Source organism: Ursus maritimus, unplaced genomic scaffold (genome assembly GCF_017311325.1).
Source record: "Ursus maritimus isolate PB19 unplaced genomic scaffold, ASM1731132v1 scaffold_3, whole genome shotgun sequence".
Lineage (NCBI taxonomy): Eukaryota > Metazoa > Chordata > Mammalia > Carnivora > Ursidae > Ursus > Ursus maritimus.
In genome coordinates, this window is record NW_024425563.1 from 21551750 (window position 1) to 21576501 (window position 24752).

The window sequence follows — 24752 nt, forward strand, 5'->3', positions numbered from 1 at the left end:
GGTAGTCTCACTTCTAATTCAATGGGGCCATTGTGGATTTCCTGATGGAAGCATTCCTTCCTCTGGTATTAGGAGCTTTAAACAAGCAAAGCTGAAAGCACTGAAAAAAGGGGGAAAAAACTTTGCAAATGATTTAAGAATCCCACTCCAGCACTTACCTTGACCTGTCTATCTGACTTTGGAAGAATCAGCCCCATATAGCGTTCTGGTTCAGAACACACGCCCCATCTAGCATCCTGCCCCTGCAAGTGTTGTCTCCCAGCTGACACCGAAACTGAGTCTTCAAAAACCTTTCTACCCAGCAACTTCTAGATGATGTACCGCATGGCAAAACCAGTGGGTCTCATGGGCATAATCAACCTTTTGCTCGACTTCTTTTATGAAAGAGTAAAATTTTTGGTCCAAAACAAAGTTATATGAAATATTGGGTTAGCGAATGAACACTAAGTCCAAAAATGATGCTTATGGGAGAGAAAGAGCGGGCAAGGAAAACCAATTCACATCCAGAGTAACTGTTTATTCCCAGGGTGGGAAAAAGCAGTTCCATTCATGATTGGAGGGATTCGGTGTAACTCGTCTGCTAGCATTCACCTGACTGTGAGGGCTCAGGGGTTGTTGCTACTCACTGGTTAATAACTAGAGACAGGAAAAAAAAATCTATGTTATTGAGCCTATGTATAAACTCCAAATCTGCCGCTTTTTCACTTTGTTCATGAGCCCACAAAACAGGCTCGCAGTGTTGGGGGAGTCCAGTTGACATCTGTAGGACAGGTCATTCTATTTACCCGACAATTCAACCTTTTCTGCAGTAGGAGCCTTTCAATGAGCAGCTACAGGGAAGACAGATATTCTTACACCCTGCGTTCATTCTGAGCAGTTCATTCATTCATTCTCTAACATTCAGGTTCCCAGCAGAAACAAATGGCACATGAAAATTAAGATATTTCAAGGAGGTAAAGAGGGTTATTTACAAAGGTATAGGCAGCATGTAGCACAAAAGAGAGCATAGTACCCTAGTGCTGTTACCACACCTAGACCCGAAAAGCAGAGGGGGAAAAAAAGACCCAGAAGGATAATATCCTGTAGAGAGGGCCACCTAGAGGAAAGCTGTGACATTCATTTGAGATAACCCAAGAGGGAGAGAGCCAAGGGAGTGTATCATCTGACTTCAACCTCCTTCTTCCCTCTCATCTCCTGCTGGGGTTCCTATTTACCAAACCCAAACGGAAGCCAGAGGACAAAGGATGCACCACAAACAGGTCAGCCTTTCAGGGCAGAGGGCAGGAAATGGGCAGAGAGGTGGAAACAAGGGAAGAGTGTGTCTAAAGAGGCACACAGGAGAGATCCAGCACACATTTCTTTAAAAATTACGTATCAAGCGCACCTACTATGTGCCAAACACTATTCTAGATGTTGGGAACGAGCAGTCAAAAAAAAGAGACAAAATCTTTTAACCTCATGCAGCTCATAAAGTACATACAGAAGATATATAGTATATGAAATATTGACGAGTTACAATAAGAAAATAAAGCAGGGAAGGGATATAGAGGATATTGGCTGAGGAATATTATCACCCATCTTAAATAAGATGACGGAGAGGACTTCAGGGAAAACCTGAAGGAGGTCAGGAAGGGGGCCTGTAGATAACTGGGAAAAGCAAACCACACATAGGGTATAGCACGTGGAAAGGCTCTGCAGTGTAAGTGTACCTGGAGTATTTGAGGAAGAGAGAAGGCTGGTGGGTGAGGTGGATTGAGCAGGAAGAACACTATTAAGAGATAATATCAGAGAGGTAAAGGAGTGGCAGAGATAAGGTGGAGGCCATACCATGTAAGGTTTTGTAGGACATTGACAGAAATTTGGCTCTTACTCCAAATGAAACAGGAAGCCATTGGAGGGTTTTGAACCGAGAGGCAGCATGATCTGACATGTGCTTACATCGTCATTCTGGCTTCTGTGTTGAGATAGACCCACATGGATAGGAGGATTGAGATTAAGGGAAGGACACCAACTGGGAAGATAATGCAATAATCCATTCAAGGGGCCATGGTGGCTTAGACCGTGATGGTAGCAGGGATAGTGAATGGTAAAGGTGACATGATCTGCTGAAGGATTGGATATAGATGGGTGAGAAAGGGAGAAGGTTGATGCCAAAGGCTTTGGGCTACTGGAAAAAAGCAATTGCTATTTACTGAGCTAGGAAGTACTGCAAGAAGTCTGAGCTGGTGTATGTTGCTCAGGGTGGATATTAGGAGCCCAGTTTTAGACATGTCATTTGATACCCGGGCGGAAATGTGAAGGTGATCAGTGGATACATGAGTCTAGATTTTAACATGCATTTGACAGTACGGTGCCTGGAAACCAAGGAGAGTTTGATTGGCTATGACAAGTGCTGCTGAGAGTTTAAATAAGATTTGACCTAAAATTACTGTTGGAAGAAACAATGCAGGTGACATTTGTAAAAGCAGTTTTGGTAAAATGTTGGGATGTATAGCCATTTGAAGTGGGATCAGGAAAAACGGGAGGAGAAATATTGGAGATAGTAAGTATATATAAAACTTTCAAGGAATTTTGCTATAAAGGGAAGGAGAGGAAAGATGGACCTTTTCCCTAAACCTCATTGTCACCAATCCTCCAATCTTGATCAATTAAAATTTACCTTAGAAACTGAGGTATGAGTCTGAATAAGAAAATCTATCAACAAAATTCACAATATCAATATACTAGAGGAAAAAAATGCAGAAAAATATCTTACACTAGTAGTCAGCAAAAACATTTGATTTTTGATGAACACCTATTTGTGATGGGAACAAAACTTTCAGAAAACTAGGAATAGAAGGAAATTCTTCACCTTGTTAAAGTTTATATGTCAAAAATCAATAGCCAACATAATTAATGGAGAAATTTTAGATCAGGAGCAAGATTAAGATGCCCCATCTCTACTATTGTTTACTCAAGGTTCTGGCCAACTTTAAGGAAATAAAAAGATATAAGTGGCTGGGGAATGAAACATGAGAGACTATGGACTATGAGAAACAAACTGAGGGCTACAGAGGGGAGGGGGGTGGGGGAATGGGATAGACCGGTGATGGGTAGTAAGGAGGGCACATATTGCATGGTGCACTGGGTGTTATACACAACTAATGAATCATCGAGCCTTACATCGAAAACCGGGGATGTACTGTATGGTGACTAACATAATATAATAAAAAATCATTATTAAAAAAAAAAAGATATAAGTGGCTGAAAGGAAAGAGATAAAACTGCCATTATCTGCAGGTAATAAGATCATTGGTCTAGAAAAAACAGCAGAATCAACAACCATTAGAACTAATTTCTGTAAACCAATCATAGCCAACTAGAAAATGTAATAAAAACAGAACACTATTCACAGTAGCAACTAACTATGAAGTAACTAGGACTACATTTGATCTAATGTACATAAGATTTTTATGAAGAAAACTTTAAAAGGATATAAAGAAAATCTAGATAAACAGAATTTGATCTTAAATGGTACAACTTGGTAGTATAATATATTTTTGAAAAAAAACCCCAAAAAACTAATAGGGGTGCCTGGGTGGCTCAGTCGGTTAAGCATCTGCCTTCATCTCAGGTCATGATCCTGGAGTCCCAGAATCGAGCCCCGGGTCGGGCTTCCATCCTCAGCGGGATAGCCTGCTTCTCCGTCTCCCTCTGCCCCACTCCCAACTTGTGCTTTCTCTCGCTCTCAGTCACTCTCTCTCACAAATAAATGGGATAAAAATCTTAAAAAAAAAAAACTAATGAAGGATATAAAGAGTATCTAAATAGACAAAATTTCATACTTTGGTATGGTACAACTTTATATTAGAATAATGTTTCCCTAAATTAATCTATAATTTTAAGCAATCCAACCCAAAATTCCAGTTGGACATTCTGAAGAAGATGATAACCTGATTCTTAAATATAAATAAAAGTCAATTTTAAAAACATTGAATCTTAAAAAAAAAAAAAAGTGTGGAGGTGGAATTTGCCCTACCTGGTATTAACAGAATATTGGCTCTTAATACCTGATATGAACTAGTTTTGGCTCAAGAACAAACAAATAGACCAGGGGCTCCTGGGTAGCGCAGTCGTTAAGCGTCTGCCTTCGGCTCAGGGCGTGATCCCGGCGTTGCGGGCTCGAGTCCCACATCGGGCTCCTCCGCTATGAGCCTGCTTCTTCCTCTCCCACTCCCCTGCTGTGTTCCCTCTCTCGCTGGCTGGCTCTCTGTCAAATAAATAAATAAAATCTTAAAAAAAAAAAAACGAATAGAACAGAGAATTTAGAGACAACCGTTTATGCATCACAATTTAACGTATACTAAGCAAGGCACCAAAAATCCATGGAGAGATGAAGATGTAAGTATGTATGTATACGTGTTTGTGTCTGTGTATTGATATATGTATTCATAAATGATGTTGAGGAAAGTGGCTCTCTCTGTAGACCAATAAAAACTGAATTATCACCTAACATCATCACTATATTGAGAAATATAAACTGGATCATCACCTAACATCAAATACAAAAGAGGATTCTAGATGGGCTAAGACTTAAATTTGGGGGGGAAAGTCACAGAAGAAAAATTCAGAGAATATCTTTATATCCTAGGAGGAGGGATATATTTTTAAACAGAACTTAGAAAACACAAACCATAAGACAAAATATTGATGGATTTGATTACATCAAATTTAAAGCTTTCCAAAACCAGCATTACTAGTGAGGTAACACTTCACACCCACTAGAATGGCTACAATTTTTAAAAATGAAAAAACAGTAAGTATTGGCAAGGATGTGGAGAAATTGAAATGCTCATGCATTGCTGGCGGGAATGTATAATGGTTCAACCACTGTGGAAAACAGTTTGAGGGTTCTTCAAAAAGTTAAGCATTGAATGACCATAAGACCCCACAATTCCCCTCTGAGGCATATACCCTAAGGAAGTAAAAACAGGTGCTCAAACAAGTGCACGTACATGCATGTTCAGAGCAGCTCTCTTCGTAATAGCGAGAAGGTGAAAACAGCACAAATGTCCATTAGCGGAAGAATGGGTAAACAAACTGTGGTATGCCCATAAAATGGAGTATTACTGATCCATAAAAAGAATGAAGTGGCGATATGTGCTATCACACGAATGAACTTCATGTTAAAGTGACTTCATTATGTTAAGTGAAAGAAGCCAGACACAAAAAGTCATATATTGTATCATTCCATTTATTTGAAATATCCAGGATAGAAAAATCCATAGCTAGAACAGATTGGTGATTGCCAGGGGCTTGAAGGTTGGAAGGACAGAGAAACTGCTTAAGGCATAATGGGTTTTACTTTAGAGTGATGGAATGTTTTGGAACTAGGTAGAAATGGTGGTCGCACAGCATTGTGAATAATCCACAAGTCACTGAATTGTTCACTTTATTTTTTAAGGTTTTATTTATTTGACACAGAGAGCAGGGAGTGCAGTAGAGGGAGAGGGAGAAGCAGGGGGGAGCCTGATGCAGGGCTCGATCCCAGGACCCTGGGATCATGACCTGACCTGAAGGCAGATGCTTAACTGACTGAGCCACACAGGTGCCCCTGAATTTTTCATTTTAAAATGGTTAATTTAAAAAGTCTTGGTGGAGGTACTAAAAAAAAAAAAAAAAGACCTTTCTATCCAGGGGGGAAAAATTAATAGATAATAGAGTTAAAGATTACTTATACTCTTAAAAATTGACAACGGACTGATACCTAGAATATACAAAAAAACAAAAAACAAAAACAAAAAAAAACCTTGCAAATTTACAAGAAATAGACAGCAACCCCAATAAAACAAAGGGCAAAGATATAAACCAGCGTTTGCAGAAGAAACCAAAAGTTGATAAAGTTGAAGAAATGCTCCCATTCGCTAATAATCAGGAAAATGCAAATTAAAACAACAGTGAGATATTAATTTACATCTATTAGAAGAAAATTAGAAAGTTGAATGATACAAAGTGTGCGTGGGAGGTTGCATCTTAGATCATGTTCCGTAGAAGTAGGTCTTGAGATGGGGGTTCATTTGCAAGTGACTTATTAAGGAACTCACCCCAGATAAGCTGGTAAAGGAGGGGAGAGTGGGGGGCGGGGCACGGCGCAGAGGACAGAAAAATGGAAGAAACCAAACAGGGATGGACAGATCTTCCTTGACTTATGATGGGGTTAAACCCATTGTAAGCTGAAAATATTGATAAGACAAAAATGTACTTAATACACCTAACCTACCAAACATCATAGCTTAGACTAGCCTGCTTTATTTATTTATTTATTTTAAGAATGTATTTATTTGAAAGAGACAGGGAGAGCAGGAGTGGGGAGAGAGGCAGAGGGAGAGGGAGAAGCAGACTCCCCGCTGAGCAGGGAGCCTGAGGACACGGGGCTCGATCCCAGGACCCTGGGATCATGACCTGACCCGAAGGCAGATGCTTAACCGACTGAGTCACCCAGGCACCCCTAGCTTAGCCTACTTTAAACATGTTCACTTATGTTAGCTTATACTCGGGGAAAAAGAATCTAACCCAAAGCCTATTTTACAATAGTGTTGAATCTCTCATCTAATTTATTGAGTACTATAATGAATGTGAAAAACAGAATGGTTGTATAGGTATGGGATTATTGTAAGTGGGGAAAAAAAAGCATTATTGTAAACGGTTTGTTCACCCTGTGATCCTGTGGCTGACCAGAAGGGCTGGCTGCGGCTACCCAGTAATGTGAGAGACTCTCGCTAGCCTGGGAGAAGATCAAAATTCAGAATTCAAAGTATGGTTTCTACTGAATGTGTATTGTTTTGACACCATTGTAAATTAAAAAATCATCAGTCAAACCATCATAAGTCGGACACCATCTGTATTTCAGACAGAATTCTAGTTTCAATTTTGATCCCAGAGGAGACAGTTCGGGAAAGGAAATTACATCTCAGTCTGAGCCGTTTTAAGGCAAAGAAGCTGGGCTTTAATACATTTTTTAAAAAGATTTTTTAAATTTATTTATTTTAGAGGGGGGAGGGGCAGAGGAAGAAGAAGAGAGAGAGAGAATCCTCAGGTGGACTCCCCGCTGACTGGGGAGCCGGCGTGGGGCTCCATCCCAGGACCCTGAGATCATGAGCTGACCCAAAATCAAGAATTGGGTGCTTATGTATTGCATGGTGCACTGGGTGTTATACGCAACTAATGAATCATTGAACTTTACATAAAAAAAAATTAAAAATAAAAAATAAAAAACAGGAAAAAAAAAAAAGAATTGGGTGCTTAACCGAATGAGCCACCCAGGCGCCCCTGGGCTTGAATACTTACCATGGCAGCCACCCATTGCCTACAGAATGCCCTGGGGTGACCTAACCCTCTAGGCACTTCCTAGTCTCTGGTCTAAGTGGCTCCAACAGCCCAACAGCAATCCTCTAAAGAAGGTTTTAGGACTGTCTAGAAGCAAATCACACAGAAACTGGGAGATGAACCTACAGAGGCAGAAAAAGGAATCCATAAGTTTCTGGGCATAGCAAGAATAATGTCTGCAACAAGATATGAGACTGCAGGAACCTCCAGGACTACGGGTGGGAAAACAGACTGAGTAAGCAATTGTGGAGAGCAATCTAGCATTTCTTTGACAAATTATACTAGACAAACATATGCATATCATATGATCCAGCATTCTTATTTTGGGATCTATAGCCCAAAGAAATTATAACGTTGGGTTCATAAGAAGAATAGTTACTTGGACATGTCCACAAGGACATGGCTTTTTTCCCTGGGAGTCACTAATGTGATCCTATTACCAAGGCTTCACACAGGCTCCTTTCACCGTCCTGACCTTTTAGCATCATTGGATCACTGAATCATAAAAGCCAAGTGACAGAACTGCATGTTTGCAGTCTGAACCAGCTGAGGAAACTTCTTGCTTTGGGCCCCACTCACATTTGACAGTTTTCCAAGAGTCACCTGTTGAATTTGTCAACACAACACACCTAAATGTGTCATTTGTTGCCTCCAAGTACTGTGCCTTTTTCTTAGTGTTAAGGCAGATCGGTCCTTTACTTGGAAGGAGACGCACTCACAAACCCCAAACCTGGACCCTTACAAGATACATTGATGTAAAAGTCCTCATATTTCCCACTTCCTGGCATACATGAATTTTAAGATTTTTTTTTTTTTGAGATAGAACAACAGCACGAGAGAGAGCGAGTGAGCGAGAGAGAGCATGAGCGGAGAGTGGGGGAGGCAGAGGGAGAAGCTGGCTCTCCAAGCAGGGAACCCAATAAGGGGCTCAATCCCAGGACCCTGGGATCATGATCTGAGCCAAAGGCAACCACTTAACTGACTTAACCACCCAGGGAACCCCTGACATACATTAATTTTAACAAGGCTTTTAGAATACTTCCCGGACAAGCATACTACTCTTTTGGATAGTGAAAGATCAAAATTCTTGTATTGATCTGGTCCATCCAGTCAGAGAAGTGGAAACCATGCCTGATATTTCAAATGAAGGGTATTTAATAAAGGTAACTGGTTACACAGTTATTGGAACACTGAACAAGCAAAAAAAGAGAGGTTGAGGTAATTCAGAGATTAATATCTCTAAGAAGAAGTTACCATCCTTAGAGCTAGAAGAATAAAATGGAAGATGTGATGTTCCCAGAACCTAGAGAAGAGGACATTTCACTGCTAGTGCATAGACTGCCCACACCACTTAAAGGGGATATGGCCAAATGGATAAAAGAGAATGGGGCTTGGCTGGTACTTATATCTTGATGGAGTATAGTGAGTTTACTGCTGGGAATTCTTGAAAAAGCTGGAGGCTAGAGGTGCAGGGTAGACAGGCTCAACCTGAAAATTGGAAACTTCTTCCCTCCTCCGCTTTCCAATCCCTAAAAGTGCCACCAACTGGCAGAACCTAGCCAGAAACTAACTAGGAAGGGGATCTGGAAAATGAAGCTGGTAGAATCCAGTCCCAGCACAACAGGTAAATGACAGACCTGCAGCGAGATGGTGAAGGTATTCTGCTGGCCTGCCAGATGAAAGCTTCTAGTTTTTTCTTTTTTTTTTTTTATCCTAGCCAAGATAATCCAACACTACCTAAATTCACCTGCACATCACTAAGCTTCTATTAGTGGGTCTACTTTGCAGGGGAAACTCTTGGACATTACCTATAACATAGAGATACGATGGTATAGGAGGCAAAGTGGGTAGAGATAGAGGGGATTTAAAAATAGGAAAAAGAGTGCGAGCAGGACACTCTCTCCACGCACTACATTTCTTTCTTTTCAGCCATTCTGTATTTTTATATTTCAGATGTGCCTAAGTAAACAGTACATGCTGGATTTTTAAAATCCAACCTGAGAATGTCTCTCCCATAGGTGAGCTTACTCCATTTATATTTATTATGAATATTAATTTGTTTGGGCTTATTTCTAATATCAATCTTTATGTTTTCAATTTACCATATTTTTGCCTTGGCTTTTATTCTTTTTCCCTTTCTTGACTTATATTACATCAATTTTTCTTTATTTCCTTCTATTCGTTTGAAAATTTTAAGTTTCTTTTTTGGTATCTCCTACTTAAGTCAATAATCCTCTCCTGCAAACCAGATGCTCTGTATTAAAAATGCTAAGCAGGAGTGTATTTTTTTATAATTTTAAATGAAAATGTTATAATGGGTTTTGTGTCAACAAAAATATCCTGATCAAGTTCTTAAAGCATGACTAAAACACCTACTTATCATTTAGGAAGAAAAATCATCGTGTTAAGAAGAAAAACGCTTTGCAATTGTTTTCTGATCAGAAATGATATAATTGCTAAGCAGCTGATTTGATGCAATAATCTGGTCTCTCAACACCAGAGACGTCTGAAATACTTGTGCTTTATAAAACGACTACATGTGATTTCAACATTCTGCTAATTGTATTTAGAATGTAAATCAAATTATTACTTGCATATTTTAAGGTACATATTTTCATAGTAATATTGAGTGTTGTGGACACGAATAGGAATTTTTCTTAGATAAACGATGGAAGACATTTGTATCAAGAGAGATACTTTTATAAAATTGGTATTTATTTAAAAGCAATGAAGCATTCACAATATTAACAAACGATATATTGTTGGATATAGCTGTATGTTCTTTTAGTAATTATTCTTAAAATTTTAACATGCAATTTTTACAAAGTGAAGAAATACGTCATCCTCCCGAAGAGATGGGAGTTTGGAAGACTGTTTACCTCTGAACTTCCTCTACTATTTTCCCTACTATTGACCAATATTTTGGTTCCATCTTGTTTTCTTGGTAACTATTCATTTTGATAGAATTTATTTATTTAGTTAGTTAGTTAGTTTTTAAAGATTGTATTTATTCATTTGACAGAGATAGAGACAGCCATCAAGAGAGGGAACACAAGCATGGGGAGTGGGAGAGGAAGAAGCAGGCTCCCAGCGGAGGAGCCTGATGTGGGGCTCGATCCCATAACGCCGGGATCACGCCCTGAGCCGAAGGCAGACGCTTAACGACTGAGCCACCCAGGCGCCCCCATTTTGATATAATTAAAAACTTAGAGAAAAATTGCAAGAATAGTATCTGTCCTTAACCTAGATTAAACAATTGTTTACATTTTGCCCCATTTCCCCATCACTGGTTTTCAGAAAATTCTTAACCTCTTTTTTTAAGATTTTTAAAAAAATACTTTATTTATTTATGTGTCGGAGAGAGAGAGTGAGCACAAGCAGGGGGAGCGGCAGGCAGAGGGAGAAGCAGGCTCCTCGCTGAGCAAAGAGCTCGATGCGGGACTCGATCCCAGGACTCTGGGGTCAACCAACTGAGCCACCCAGGTGTCCCTTTTCTTAAGATTTTAAGTAACTCTATACCCAATGATGGGGCTTGAACTCACAACCCCAAGATCAAAAATTGCTTGCTCTACCAACTGAGCCAGCCAGGCACTCCTGGTCTTCAGAAATTTGAGCATAATATGCCTCAGGGCTATTTGTTTTTGTTTATCCTGCTTTGCATTTTAGCTTCCTGAATCCACTGATTATTATTTTTCTCCAAATTTGGAAATTTTTTGGCCATTATCTCTTCATATACTCTCCCTCTCCTTACCAGGGCCTCCAATTACACATGGCTACACTATTTGATATTGTCCTGCAGGTCACTGAGGCTTTATTCATTTTTCTCAGCTATTTCTCTTTATATGCTTCAGCTTGGATAGTTTCTTTCATTATGTCATTAGATTTACTAATATTTTCTTTGTTGGTATCTAATCTGCTATGAAGCCCTTCCGTGAAATTAGACACTGTATTTTTTTCCTATGGAACATGTTAGACTCAATTAGGCCATAAAAAGGCACACACAGTTTTCCAAATATTAAAAAAGTAGTGTCATTAATGGTGTAGAGATTACTAATAAACATCTGATGTTTATTAGTAATCTCTACGCCTAACGTGGGGCTAGAACTCACAACCTCAGATCAAGAGTCGCATGTTCCACAGACTAAATCAGTCAGGGACCCTTAGATGTTTTAATTGTGTGACTCGAAATATCACTGACCAAACAGTTTTTAACACAATAATGTGGTTATCTTCTGTGTGTAGATATTTCCCCCTATATATTTTTTTAAGATTTTATTTATTCATTTTTGAGAGAGAGCACAAGCAAAGGGAGAGGCAGAGGGAGAGGGAGAAGCAGAGCTTCTCTCTGCTTCTCAGAGCTTCTCAGAGCTTCTCCCTGCTGAGCTGGGAGTCTGATGTGGGGCTCGATCCCAGGACCTGGAGGTCATGACCTGAGCTGAAGGCAGATGCTTAACCATCTGAGCCACCCATGTGCCCCTATATTTCACCCTATATTAATTGACGTTTTGATTGGGTTAAGATTTTAATCTGATATAGTGCATGTGTATAGTTTTTTTTTCCTTTTTATAAATCTCGTTATGATACTTTCCAGGAGAATTTCCAAAAGTGCTCATGGACCAACATAGAGTCTAGATTTCCTGAGGTTATCTGTGGGCTAACTCTAGCAACTTGTCAAACGGACCATCTCCAAGACCAAGTCTCAGGCAAAGGTTAAACTCTGTCTGTGTGGAGGTGCCTAAGCCTATGCAGTAAGACAGAAGAAGGACGACTGCTCCTTACCCCAATCTCTAGCATATTAGGAACCACTCAAAGATGCTGGACGTAAAAAAAGGCTAAAAAGGGCAGAAACTGGGAAAATAGACTGGACTCCTTGCAGATCCAATTATATAAAGCTCAGACATTGTTTCACGATTTAGAGGCTATTTTTCACATCCCAAATTAGGAATTTGAACACCCAAACTACATGTAATAATGTAATAACTATTGATTTGATCAACTTTCCAATACCTATTAGGCTGTATTGGTTCCCTCAACTCCAAGTCAATACCATGGCTCATATTTAAACTGGTCCTAAAAACTCAAAATTCCTCTATATCTGCTAATGGATTCCTGAACTATTCTTTTCCAAAGTTTTTATTCCCAAGAATCATCAAAGAGAAGTACCCTTCCCCCATTCTTCTTATTAAGGACTTTCTGGCTGTTACCATCAGAGGGCGACTTTCAATAATTTCCTGTATCTAGGCTCCCTCTTGGGGTGTAATTCCAAATTGTTTCCAAGTATCATTTCTTTCCTCTCACGTTAAATCTCTCTGGGACCCAGTCATTTCCCCAGACCTACCATCATCGAAAACATCTCCCAACCCTTTCCTAGCCTAGTCCCTAAATGTAAAAGCAGTTAGGTCCAGCTATAAAATCAGAGGAACATTCTTTTCTTTTATAGAAGACCAGCTTGGGCATTTCAGATCTGTTCTCCTCCTTTCTTCATTCATCTGCTGATATGTCCCTAGGTGGCCTTCTGTCATTTCTAAAGCCAGCACTCTCAAGACATAGCTCTCTCTTCATCTGAAACACCTGGTAGGTTAGCCCCACCTGCTGATCAGGACCCTTCCCTTGTTTCTGGTCCAGCTTGACTCCTAAATGGAGACGTAGAGGCAGGCTCCCTGGAGTGAATGTGCAGCCTCTGAGATGGTATTATTTCGTTCTTCTTGTAAGCGGGGGCCTCTTCCTCTTATCTAGTCATCAAGATACTGCTGTGGTCTTCATAATGCAATTGGGTCATAACTGATGGATATATCAGGGCCAATCTGAGCACACAGAGCAGAGCATGGGTAGGTAAGGAAATCCCTCAGAGAGGCTGTGGAGAAGCCTTATAAATCTCTTGATTCAGGTTCCACCCTGGTATTTCTTTGCACCTAGTATTTCTTTCTTTTCTTTCTTTCTTTCTTTCTTTTTCTTTCTTTCTTTCTTTCTTTCTTTCTTTCTTTCTTTCTTTCTTTCTTTCTTTCTTTTTTAAGATTTTATTTATTTATTTGAGAGAGAACGAGCATGCATGAGCAGTGGGGGAGGGACAGAAAAAGAGGGAGAAGCAGGCTCTCCACTGAGCAGGGAGCCCGGTATGGGACTCGATCCCAGGACTCTGGGATCGCGACCCAAGCCAAAGGCAGACGCTTAACCGACTGAGCCACCCAGGCATCCCTAGTATTTCTTTTTTTTTTTTTTTAAAGATTTTATTTATTTATTCGACAGAGATAGAGGCAGCCAGCGAGAGAGGGAACACAAGCAGGGGGAGTGGGAGAGGAAGAAGCAGGCTCATAGCGGAGGAGCCTGATGTGGGGCTCGATCCCATAACGCCGGGATCACGCCCTGAGCCAAAGGCAGACGCTTAACCGCTGTGCCACCCAGGCACCCCTCTAGTATTTCTTTTTTAAAATAAGATTAGAAGGAAGAAAGTTTGGAATGGCTGTCGAGTACCACCAACAATGCATGTAAATCAAACCCCAAAATCTCACATGGTCTATGTGGAACTTTTCAGTTGAGTCCTTCACTTTTTCAGTCAACCAATAGTTGCTGAGTGTCTACTGTGTACCAAGTACTGGTGTTCCAGGCACTAGGGATACAGTAGTGAACCAAGCCTGCAAAATTCTTGCCACATTGGAGCATGTATTCTCATGAAGGAGATGGATAATAAATGAACAAGTATATACATTCAGGTAAATATAAGGGCTTTGAAGAATAATAAAGAGATACAATATGACTGGAAGAGAGTACCTATTGGTGTGGTTAACCAAGGTCTCTCCTTTAAGGTAACACTTGCCTAGAAAAATGAAGTGAGGAAGAAAGCCATAGGAAGTTCATGGTGAAGAGTGTTCCAGAGATAGAATTAACAAAAGCCCTGGAAGGGAATGACTTAACATGTTCAAAGAAGAGCAGTAAGTCCAAGATGGCAAGGGTAGCTGACATGATGAAGAGACTAGCGGGAGATGAAGTTTGGGAGGGGCAGGGAGAATCACAGAGTCTTGTATAATAGGGCAAGAAGTTTGGATTTTAAGTGTAATAGGAAGCTATTAAGCAGGAAATTTCTGTGTTCTTTTTTTACATTTAAAAGGTCTATAGGGGCACCTGGGTCATTCAGTCAGTTAAGCGTCTGCCTTCAGCTTCGGTCATGATCTTGGGGTCCTGGGATTGAGCCCTGCATCACATCAGGCTCCCTGCTCAGTGGGAAGTCTGCTTGTCCCTCTCCCTCTGCCTCTCCCCCTGCTTGTGCTCTCCCTTTCTCTCTCTCTCTTTCCCTGTCAAATGAATAGATAACATCTTGAAAGAGAGAAAGAAAGAAAGAAAGAAAGAAAGAAAGAAAGAAAGAAAGAAAGAAAAGAAAAGAAAAGAAAAGAAAAGAAAAGAAAAGAAAAGTTCTGTATAGAGGGCGCCTGGGTGGCTAAGTTGCCTCTTAACCGTCCGCCTCTGCCTTTGGCTCAGGTCAGGATCCTGGAGTCTTGGGATGGAGCCCACATTGGGCTCCCTGCTTGGCGGGGGGAGTCTGCTTCTCCTCTCCCTCTGCTCCTTCTCCCTTGCTCACTCTCTCTCTCAAATAAATAAATGAACAAAAACAAACCCAACTCAAAATAGAGAGACAGCTTCTACTCTTTCTTATGAGTAGATATCTCCATATTTTGAAAAAGTTTTTAAATTCCAGTATAGTTAACATACAATGTTATATTAGTTTCCGGTATACTGTATAGTGAGTCGACAATTCTGTACATGACTCAGTGCCTATCGTGGTAAGTGCACTCTTTAATCCCCATCGCCTGTTTCACCCATCTCCCCACCCACCTCCCCTCCGGTAACCGCCAGTTTGTTCTCTGGAGTTAAGAGTCTGTTTCTTGGTTTGTCTCTTTTTTTCCCTTTGTTCATTTGTTTTGTTTCTTAAATTTCACATATAAGCGCAATCATATGGTATTTGTCTTTCTCTGACTGACTTATTTCGCTTAGCATTATATTCTCCAGCTCCATCCCTGTTGTTGCAGATGGTGAGATTTCATTTTTTTAATGGCTGAACAATATTCCATTGTACGTGTATAGACCTCTTCTTTATCCATCCATCAGTTGGTGGACACTTGGGCTGCTTCCATAATTTGGCTATTGTAAATAATGCTGCAATAAACATAGGGGTGCGTGTATCCTTTTGAATTAGTGTTTTTGTATTCTTTGGGTGAATACCCAGTAGGTCAATTACTGGATCGTAGGGTAGCTCTATTTTTAGTTTTTTGAGGAACCTCCATACTGTTTTCCACAGCGGCTGCGCCAGTTTGCATTCCCACCAACAGTGCACGAGCCTTCCTTTTTCCCCAGATCCTCGCCACCACTTGCTGTTTGTTCTGTTTTTGACATTAGCCATTCCAACGGGTGTGAGGTGACATCTCATTGTAGTTTTGATTTGCATCTCCCTGGTGATGGCTGATGTTGAGCATCTTTCCGTGGGTCTGTTGGCCACCTGGATGTCTTCTTTGGCGAATTGCCTTCTGCCCATTTTTAATTGGATTATTTGGTTTTAGAGTGTTGAGTTTTATCAGTTCTTTATATATTTCAGATACTAACCCTTTATCCCAGATGTCGTTTGCAAATATCTTCTCCCATTCGGTAGGTAGTCTTTTAGTTTTGTTGATTGTTTCCTTCGCTGTGCAGAGGCTTTGTATTTTGATGCAGTCCCAAGAGTTTATTTTTGCTTCTCTTGCCCTTACCTCAGGAGACATATGTAGAAAGAAGTTACTATGGCCAGTGTCAGAGAAAATACTGCCTAGGCTCTCTTTTAGATCTCACATTTAGGTCTCTAATGCAATTTGAGTTTATTTTGGGGTGTGGTGTGAGAAAGTGGTCCCGTTTCATTCTTTTGCATGTAGCTGTCCAGTTTGCCCAGCACCGTGTGTTGAAGAGACAATTCTTGCCTCTTTTGTCTAAGATTACGTGACCATATAATCGTGGGTTTGTTTCTGGGCTTTCTGTTCTGTTGCACCGATCTGTTTTTGTGCCACTAACACACTGTGTAGATTGCTACAGCTTGTAGTATCACTTGGAATCTGAAATTGTGATACCTCCAGCTCAGTTTTTCTTTTTCAAGATTGCTTTGGCAATTTGGGGTCTTTCGCAGTTCCATAAAAGTTTTAAGATTATTTTTTCTAGTTGTGTAAAAAAATACTATTGGTACTTTGATAAGGATTGCATTAAATCTGTAGATTGCTTTAGGTAGTATATTTTTATTTTTTTTATTTTTTATTTTTTATTTTTTTAAAGATTTTATTTATTTATTTGACAGAGACAGCCAGCGAGAGAGGGAACACAGCAGGGGGAGTGGGAGAGGAAGAAGCAGGCTCATAGCGGAGGAGCCTGATGTGGGGCTCGATCCCATAACGCCGGGATCACGCCCTGAGCCGAAGGCAGACGCTTTAACGACTGCGCTACCCAGGCGCCCCTAGGTAGTATATTTTTAATAGATCTACACACAGGGGCACCTGGGTGGCTCAGTCCATTGAGCGTCTGCCTTCAGCTCAGGTCATGATCCCAGCATCCTGGGATCGAGCCCTGCATCGGGCTCCCTGCTCAGTGGGGAGCCCGCTTCTCCCTCTCCTTCTGCCTGCTGCTCCCCCTGCTTGTGCTCTCTCTCTCTCTCTCTCTCTGTCAAATGAATGAATAAATGAATAAATAAATCTACAAACAAATTTCATGGCCTTGAATTCCCAGATTCCTAATTTCCTGCTCTTTATATTTCTCCATTTCTGGCAGCCTTTCTTAGCTCCCTATTTAAGCCAGGGTGGCTATTACTGCTGCTACATTCTCCTCCTCATAAAATTCATTAGCTCTGAAAATCATTTTCCATTCATTCATCTCTGAATAATGCTAGTTCTGTTCAGATTTGGTGTTGGTCAGAGCTGAGATGAATGAATTTATAAATCTCAGTCCCACTCTGCCCACGGATGGAAGACAGGTTGCCAGGCAAAACTCCCTGCCCGGTCTCTGGTTTCTAGCAGGCTTTCCTTTTTGCTTTTCTGAGGAGATAACTTTCTGGGCCCCCCGCCTCCTGGTTCTCTGGCGTCTGCGCCGACGCAGAAGGCTGACATGGCAGCCGCAGCCTCCACGGTAGCCAGACGTGGACGTACATGAGCTTCCAAACATCCCGACAGGCAATTAATACACTGTTTATCAAATTAATAAATAATTCCTACAAGCAATGAATAAAAACATGGAAAAATCAGATGTGAAGGGATGAGGGACCCACTCTTAGGTCCTGTACAAAGGGACACTCGACCTGAGCTTTGGTTCATATAGCCCCTAGGTCTGAAAAAGAAGACAATCAGTGGAGAATGTGCGACACGTTCACACTGTCTTCTCTCAGACAGTCTCTGTTCCAGCAAATCCTGGCTCTGCCATCAACTCTAGCTTAGTAGGCTNNNNTTATTTATCTGCCTTACAGTCAGCAGCCCTGTATTGTTTATTAAGTTTGGCAATTTTCGTGAGTTTTTAAAATCCTTTCCTGTACCTTCAAAAGCTGCAGTTTGGATGCTGGTGGAAGGTAGAGGTTCTCCCTTTTTCGTGGTACCGTCTCTTTCCAAGATTTCCATGGCTATCTTTTCCTGGTTCTCCTCCAACCTCTGGCCACTGCTTTTCGGTGTTCTCTGTACATCTGCTCAGGGTGCTCTTCCTTTGGTGTTTGTGTCGCCCGGAGCTCTGTCCTGTGTCCTAGTGTCTTCAGCTCATCATTTCTCCTGCTCGATCTCATCTACTCCCATGGTTCCCACTAGCACATGAACTTGAGGCTGTCTCCCAAATGGGTCCCTCAATCCCCAACCTCTCTCTTGAGCTCCAGACCCATATTTTAAGCCATTTATTAAACAAAATCCCTACCTGTACCTCATTTTCAACCAACCCAAACCAAAGCTCATCATTTATCCCCCCAAATTCACTCTACCTCCCTCATTTTCTAACTTAGTACATTGTACCTCCGTTCACTCAAGGAATCAAGCTAAAAATGTGACCATATCCATCAGCCTGTGGATCCAATTGGTTAACAAGTCCTATTAATTCTATCTTCCTAACATCTTTCAGACGTCCCTCGTTCACCCCTCCTCACTGCTGCTGGCTGGCTCAGAGCCCGCATCCGTTTAGGTGGTTGTTTTTATTGCAAACCGCAGAAATGAACTCTGACTAATTTCAGAAGAAAAAGGATGGGGGAGGATATTTGAAAAGCTATTGGGAAGGCTCACAGAATTAAAGGGAAAACTGAACAACTACGCTTCAGGGAGGATGGGACCTGCAGCGGCTCTGGGGGCCTCGGTGGGTGGTGCTTAGGCCTTCTGCCTGGGAAGCTGTGTAAGACAACTCAGCTACAATCATCCTTCATCTCTCTGTGTCTTTTTTTTTTTTTTAAGATTTTTATTTATTTATTTGACAGAGAGAGAGACAGAGACAGAAACAGAGCACAAGCAGTAGGACCGGGGAAGGGAGAAGCAGGCTCCCCACTGAACAGGGACCCTGATATGGGGCTCAATCTCAGGGCCCTGGGACCCTGACCTGAGCTGAAAGCAGATGCTTAACTGACTGAGCCACCCAAGTGCTCCCATCTCTTTGTGTCTTTATCAAACTCTCAGATTCCTAGTAGAGAGAATCTGGTTGGCCATCTTTGGATAGGTCATCCAGGGCTAGCAGACAGATGTGAGTAGCACAAATTTGTAACTTAACAATTTCTCACTCCTTCCTTAGTACCATAGCCTCCTCAAAGGCCTCTCTGTCTTTCTAATCTAGAGTTCACACTGCCATCATTTTCATATTCCTAAAATATATGTTGTTCAAATCTCCTGACTTAAAATAACTTGATAGCTCTTTATTACTCATAGAATAACCTTGAAGCTTCTATCAGGGACTACACTTTAGGATTTGGACCCTGGCTTCCTCCCCAGTTTCATCTCTTGCTACATTTCTGTTAAATCTTATGTTCTAGGCATAAGCTATTTACAGTTCCCCTATACAAGCCATGCTTTGTTCTGTTCTCATGTTTTTGCTTGTGTTGCTGCCTGTTTCTCAAATGCCCATTTACTCTTCTCTTCACATGTTTAACTCATACTCACCTTTCTAGGTTCAGTTTAGATGTTAGTCCCAAATGTCCCAGGGTTTAGTGCTCTTCTTCTTTGATCTGACAGCATCCCGAACAGATCTCTGATCTAGGCATTGCAATCTGTTGCACTGAAATCTTTTTTTTTTTTTTTGGTCTCTCTTCCTGCCTAAACTGTGAGGTCCTTGAGGTCAAGGAGTATGTCTGATCTATGTTTGTTCCCATTGCGTAGGATGGTCAGTAAATATATTGAAATAAACAAATACTGATTTTTGAATCCCTAATATGCAAAACACTGTGGGGGGAACAAATGTATATAAAATTCACATATCACTTTCACGAGGTTTACTGCCTAGGAGGCAGACACTATCTGCACAGAAGAAAAGTACAGGCAGAACTACAAATACTATATAATAGTGTGCGCCCGCACGCGCGTGCGCACACACAGAAAAACAATGCCTGCAGGCTAGAATTTGGGATTGGATTGATCTGGGAAGTCTTCTTTGAAGAGGACAGACCTCAGTAGTAACATAAAGAAGAGGATTCAAATGGTTTGAAGAAATGGGGAGAGCGTTTTAAGTATGGGGGATAAGAAAGTAAGTTCACTGCATTTGAGGAATAGGGTGAAAACATTGACTAAAGTAGAGGCTGATTAAAATGTGGTGCCAAGGTCAGGATGTGTATGGGGAAGTCATGGGTTAGAAAAACAAATCGGAGCAGATTGGAGCAGATCTTGTTTAAGCATGTCTTTGTGCTGACTCCAACACAGAACACCTCAGCATTCTAGATTGCCCGCTCATCACAAACTCCTGTGTTTTCTCCAGAATCAAGGATAAGACACTTTCAAAATGGAAAGTTTCAGTGCCAAGGAATCTCCCCTTCCTCAGTGAAATAGGGTTTCCTGATGTCTTTCAAGGTATTGTATACCAGATCTTTCCCTTTTTGTTTCGGGTGTGGTTTTTGTGTTTGTGTGATTTTGTTCTTTCCACCCTGGGTTGCAGAAAAGTAGCCCAAGATTTGTACCTCCCAGTTTGATGGCTTCTATTTACTGTAGTTTCAATATACACATGAATTGGACTCATGATTCCAGTAAACTAAAGGTGAGAAAAGGGTGAAAAGCTCATTAGTCTATTTCCCTTGAGGGAATTTTCAGAGTTTAGCTCAGTCTAGTCATAAACTCTAGACAATTGTCTTTAGGGTTTATGTCTAGACAATCAAATAAGATATAAACCTTAAACAATCAGTTATTGGCACTATCAACACTAACACAATCTTTCCTCCAAACCCGTGGGCTTTATAGGAGCTTGGGCTGATAGGCCTATCAAAGTTCTACTTAATTGTCAAGACCCCCATAATTTGATCCAGTCCTACTCATATCCACTTTTATGTCTTACTAACTAGAACAACAACAATAAATACTTTCCAGGTAGGTGACTTCACACACCATCTGACAGGGCCATGACTCAAGCTCCACATCCTTTAGGGAATGTCCCTCCAAGCCTCACTGACTTCTCTTCTCTAACTGGTGGCTGGTAGTTCATCAACTTTTAGCTTCCATTTTGAATTGTCTATATCAAAAAAATATACAGCAATTCCCTGTCACCCTCTCCCCACACCAACACATACACACACTTTCCCCAGCTTCCCACCTGGGGAGCGTGGTTGTATTGAAAGGGGAGATAAATGAAAGCACCGTTGTTCTCCAACTTTCTCCCGTGACCAGCCTGTGAGTCAATTTTATTTCAGGGCTTTATGTAGGGAAANNNNACGCTGTCTAAAGGAATTAGAATATCATCTTTAAATTATGCGGTTAACTCTCTCCATTTTTAAGATGAGGAAATCAAGGCCCCAAGAGATGAAATGACTTATCTAATATGTACTTGTCATACATACATACCTGGCATGTATTTGTCATTCTCGTTTCACATTTAACGGTCACTTAAATGTGACCAGTCACTCCCCCCTCCCCACCCCTTCACCCCACCATTTACCATCTAAGTTCTAGAGGACAAAGGTCATCATGTCTTGTACATTTTCTTTCTTTTTTTTTTTTTTAAGATTTTATTGATTCATTAGACAGAGAGACAGCCAGCGAGAGAGGGAACACAAGCAGGGGGAGTGGGAGAGGAAGAAGCAGGCTCACAGCAGAAGAGCCTGATGTGGGGCTCGATCCCATAACGCCGCCGGGATCACGCCCTGAGCCGAAGGCAGATGCTTAACCTCTGTGCCACCCAGGCACCCCCTTGTGCATTTTCTGCATTCATGACAGCACCTACCAGTCTTCTCTTTTTTCCTCACACAGGATCAAGAACGGGGCTGGGAACATGGTGTGCGCTAAGGAAGGAATGGATTGAATTGTGCCCCTGCAGAACGTGGACTATTTGGAGGCATTGAATTTAGCCTCTGGGTGAATACTTGCCTCGGACTGGCCCACTTAGCAGTGAACAGCTATGGGCCAAAAGAGACATACCCAGTGTGTGGTTTTGTTTGCTCAACTAAGTTATAAATACCATTTTATACAAACGTATGTCGTAGGCCATATCGCTTTGAACAAGTCTAGTCTCCGAGTAGACTCTCATTAAAAGTATTCTAATTGACTGACTGTCCTCAGGTCAAAACCACGGATCTCGGTCTGTGTTTCATGCAGCACCTAGAGTAGTGTTATCAAAAGGAAGGCACCAGACTGTCCTTGGTGACACTGCCGGACTGAAGGAACATTTTCCCCACAGCTCTATGCCTTAGATTGGCCTTATTTATTTATTTATTTTTAAAGATTTTATTTATTTATTTGACAGAGAGAGACAGCCAGCGAGAGAGGGAACACAAGCAGGGAGAGTGGGAGAGGAAGAAGCAGGCTCCCAGCGGAGGAGCCTGATGTGGGGCTCGATCCCATAACGCCAGGATCACGCCCTGAGCCGAAGGCAGACGCTTAACGACTGTGCCACCCAGGCGCCCCTTAAATTGGCCTTAAAAAGAGTATTTGGGATCCTGTGCTGCCTTTGAAATAATAAAGAAGCATTTTGAAAAGTGCTATAATATAAAAGACTACAGTATGTTATTATAGACAGCTTAAGGTAATAGGACACATCAAAAGGGTACCAACTTGAAGATGGTAAGTGGGGATGAATTTATTTTGCTCTATCCACAACGTGTCACCTGCTCCCCTTGCAACTATTTTTAAGACCTCTGGCCTGAGTTAATGATGAAGTTGGTAGGCAGCAACAGATGGAAGTGAGCCATGCTTGGGTGGGACTTGATACTGGATTTGGGATGATTTGTACCATCCTACAACAGTTGACCTGCCAACTACATAGCTTGGCTATTTCTACTTCTCTTAGTTTGGTCCTTGCACTGTGACCCTCAGTTTTTAGAGGTGAGAGGTCTACTTCAGGTAGTCCCAGGCTCCTACTTAATGTAAGCTAGTTTCATATCCAAATAGGAACTATCTCCAAGAAGGAAGCAGGCCATATTAATCATTAACCCAATCTTACTGATGAGTATCTTTCACTGTGTTTAGGCACTAAATGGGTTTAGTAGAATTAGTCAAGGAATCTAAAATACTTTCTTACTAAATATTGCAGCGCCTGTCTCCCTCTTTTCTCCAAAAGGAACTGGTATCTGGGTAGGGGATCGGAAAGTAAGAGAAAGAACAGAGTATGAGGATATTTGCCATGGATGATTTTTACCACCTTAGTTCTAGACAGAGAAACCTAGATATGGTTAGGTACAAGAGGGAGCCAGTGATCCAAGCATGGTCATTAAGAATTGGAAATTTGTGCTCATGTCACCAGCACATATACTAAAATTGAAATGATACAGAAAAGATTAGCATGGCCCCTGTATAAGGATGACATGCAAATTTGTGAAGTGTTCCATATTAAAAAAAAAAGAATTAGAAATTTAGTTGTGAATTCCCACTAATAATATCCCTTCTCGTGGAATCAGTTATGGGCGAAGGTAGAGTCGTTTCCCTGCAGAGAAGAGTAGGCAGGTAGGCACTCAAAATAGTAGGTGGTCTTTAAAGGTATTAGGAAGGTCCAGTTGCCCAAAAGAATGTCCTTAAGCTGTCTACTAGAACACTTTCTTAAGTTGTCTAAAACTCCTATTTTAGAAGAATTCAACTTACCAGATGTCATCATGTCTCCAAGTGGTCCCACTTGCTTAAGTCTTCAAACTGAAGTTTTGTTTTCCCCCAGCATGAAGGCTGGATAATGAATCCTATTCTTTACTATACATACCTATTCAATTAGTGATCACCCAAACTGAGCTCTCTAAGTCCGGCTCCCAAACTTCATTGAGGGAGATTGAGAATGTGCCAAAGACCAGGCCTCAGAGTAAGAAATTACAATCAGATATTCTTCTTTTTCAGGTGTCAACAAAGCAAATCAGACATTCCAGGAACCAGCTCACTTAAACCTGAGAAAGGAATAGTGGTTGATAATGATGAGGTAAGAAAGAGCATTAGAAGAAAGAGTTAGAGTACTTTTAAGTTGGGCTCACAAGCTTCCTGTTGAAAAGCAAAAAGGGGTTAAGATTTATATAGAGAGCAAGGTTGATTTATCCTAATTTTATGGAAGGGAAACAGAGACTTAGAAAAGAGACAAGGACATATCGGCAACAAATCAGGGCTAGGAGCCAGGGACCATAAAGCCATCTTAGAAACCTGACTTAGCTAGACTTTATGGCCACCTCTTGCAGCAAAACTCTATTGGGTAGCCCAGTTGCTTCCCCAGATTTTTTAATATGCCAGTGAATTTTCCAGGCCAACTTTTATTTTACCAGCCAGGATAGTGTAATTCAACATAAAACTAAAAACATAGTGCACTTTGGACACCCTTGTGGGCTTAGTCAACCGCTGTAGACGAATTTGGAACCGAGATGCAGTACCTCAGAAATATTCAAGAGTAAAAACATTTTCCTCAGAGACTTTCTCCCCTAAAATAATTTAAAAAAACAAACAAACAAAACACTACTGGGGCACCTGGGTGGCTCAGTTGGTTAAGTGTCTGACTCCATTTTGTCTCAGGGTCACGAGATCGAGCCCTGCATTAGTCTCCATGCTGAGTGTGGAGCCTGCTTAAGACTCTCTCTCTCTCTCTTCCTTTCCCTCTGCTCCTCTCCACCACTTCCCCCTCAAAAAAAAAAAAGACCTATAAAAGAAAAGTTTTCACATCTTCCTCTCAAATTTTTCTGAGACTGCTATGATTCTAAATATATATATATATATATATATATATCATATCTGTGAAGCAGCTTGTTCATAATATATCTTTATTTTGAACAAAGGGAC

The 24752-nt window shown here is 41.1% G+C and overlaps 1 non-coding gene across 1 annotated transcript; it reads left to right on the plus strand.

Annotated features, from left to right (window-relative positions):
* The first annotated feature begins 23237 nt into the window (after positions 1 to 23237).
* LOC121105972 lies at positions 23238 to 23344 on the plus strand. Its single transcript, XR_005838704.1, has one exon. It is a non-coding gene; the product is annotated as a U6 spliceosomal RNA (small nuclear RNA).
* Positions 23345 to 24752: the final 1408 nt, after the last annotated feature.